The sequence below is a fragment of the Pteropus vampyrus genome, unplaced genomic scaffold (assembly GCF_000151845.1).
Source record: "Pteropus vampyrus isolate Shadow unplaced genomic scaffold, Pvam_2.0 Scaffold75, whole genome shotgun sequence".
In the NCBI taxonomy this organism is placed as follows: Eukaryota; Metazoa; Chordata; class Mammalia; order Chiroptera; family Pteropodidae; genus Pteropus; species Pteropus vampyrus.
The window spans coordinates 3,795,828-3,798,074 of NW_011888856.1; the positions used below are offsets into that span (position 1 = coordinate 3,795,828).

The window sequence follows — 2,247 nt, forward strand, 5'->3', positions numbered from 1 at the left end:
ATTTAAACTATTTGGCAATCAATTTTAAACATCAGGCTGGTATTTCCTCTATGGCAACTTTGTGAGGCTTTTAGGTCAAAAGGTGGCTGAATTTCATAGGGTTTATAAGTAAATGTAAGCATCATTAAAAGTACAATGAACTGTGTTCATTTCTCATTCATAACAAATTCCTTCTGTTATCACCATGACGACCTTGATTTAGAGAAACTTCCAGGTGTCTTTGCACATCGCTGGATTTGGGTGGAAGGGCACGTAAATATTATTTTCTCAATTTCGATTTTGACAGCAGAGAGAGAAACAAAACTCTCTCTTCCAGAATGCCGCTTTAGCCGGGCTATCTCTGGATGTGCGCCAGGTGACAAAAAACAACAGCCAGTGTGGCTGAGGAAAGACAGGCTGAGGATGGGGCCCTGAGGGTCCAAGGCTGCTGGGAGTATGGGGACCTTAGGAGAGAGGACAGACACAGGACCGACCTCTGATACAGTGTGTGCCACAGCTCTGCGTGGGAAGGACATCTCCGGTTCTTGGCCATTTCCATCCCATAGCTACACTCTTGAACAAAGGGACGATGGCCACCGGGAGCCACATTAGGCAGGCAGAACTCAACGCACATAAAGGTTGGGAGGTGTGGGCTAGAGTCCCTTACTCACTGAATTATTCTCTGGTCCAAGATGACAACACATTCTACTACTTATTAATGTGTGAACTTGGTCAAGTTTCTTGTCCGTTTAACCTTCAGTTTCCTCAACCGCAGAAAGTAGGAAGTAAAACCACCTACCTCACAAGGAGATGGGATGGGAAACTCTCCGCCTTACACTCTAGTAAAGTGCTCGGCATAGAGTGAAGGCCTCGTCAGTCACTTTTTTACTATTATCGGTATTGTCGATGTTACTACACTAATGCCAAGGACTAGCCTAACTGTTTTTACGTGATTAAATTTGAAAACCCACACCCGATCTTGATAATGCATCTGCTCGGCTTTCTCTATGTTCGCAGGTGATTCCTACATAAATGGGAGTAAAATTTCCTGAAGGTTGGTTATCTTCCCTAGTTTCGTCTCTACTTTTTTCCTCACCCCCAATCTCCTAAATCCTTTAGAATTTGGGCCCCTTGCCTAACACCCCAAAAGGGGGTGGCTGTGGATGATTTCCATGAATTCTTTCTCCAGCGAACCCTGCGGCTCTGTGTTGAGAGCTGTCTTTTGGCACATTTATCTCGTATTATCATCGTTTGTACATTTATCTCATCTGTCCTACTTGACTGTAATTGGCTGTAGAGATGGGACAAGCCTTATTTATCTTTAAAACATCTATAGCATCTGTGCCTGATTAGGTAGCAAGTATTTAATAACTACTGCTTTTAAAATAAACGAGTTAAGATAGAATTAAATTATTCATCATATGCGATATCCCCCACTAAATAAAAAATGGGGTGCTAAAATTATGAATGGCTGTTCCCAGGCCCCGAGTCAACACCCAGTCACACACAGCAAGTTGATTTATGGGACACTAGACTCTCCATGCATTGTCCCTCCCTTCAAAACTAGAGCATAAAAGCCAGGACTTTGAGCCTTGCCTATTAATTTTAGCCATTACCTTTATAAATATTCATTTCTCGAGAGCAAATCATCAAGTAAACATCTCTGTCCCTTGAATCAGAAAAATTTAGTGATGTGTATATTTCCCATCGGAGGTCAACCTAGGCTTGGTAGCAGGAATATCTCCTCCTGGCCAGCACCGATGAAATACAGTCTGCAGTGCATCCCGCTGTATGGCGGGCTTTAGGTCAGCGGTGGGTTTATTGTATGTCACTCATGTTCTAGAAGCAATTCCTAATATTCCCATCTCAGCATCTTGGGAGCAAGCCCCATCTCCTGGTCTGTTTGTACATAGATATATTGAAGGGTTCGAGGGTGTGCAAACATACATACCCGTTCAGAAATCCAGTTGCACCAGAGAGTTGGGGCCAGTTGAGCTCGTTGGTAAGAGCTGTTGGTAAATTGAAGAAGGATTTCTAAAGAAAAAATAAAGTGGGGATTATTAAAAGGCATTTGTTTTCTACAGGCAGTATTCTCTGTCTCACTCTCTCGTGCTCTTTCTTAATCTCTCTCTTCAAGAGACTTCGGCATTTTAAGCACATGCCTCTTAATTTTCCCCATCACCAGAAAATTCATAAAGATCACTATCACTCACAAACTGGCTTCCATTCAGTTTCTGTGAAAGACGCAGAACACGTGACAGCTCATAC

The 2,247-nt window shown here is 42.9% G+C and overlaps 1 protein-coding gene across 1 annotated transcript in view; it reads right to left on the bottom strand.

The window, feature by feature from the left end:
• The window catches only part of AOAH (acyloxyacyl hydrolase), a 148,581-nt gene that overhangs the window by 71,349 nt on the left and 74,985 nt on the right, over positions 1-2,247 (bottom strand). The gene's annotated exons all lie outside the window — the stretch shown is intronic.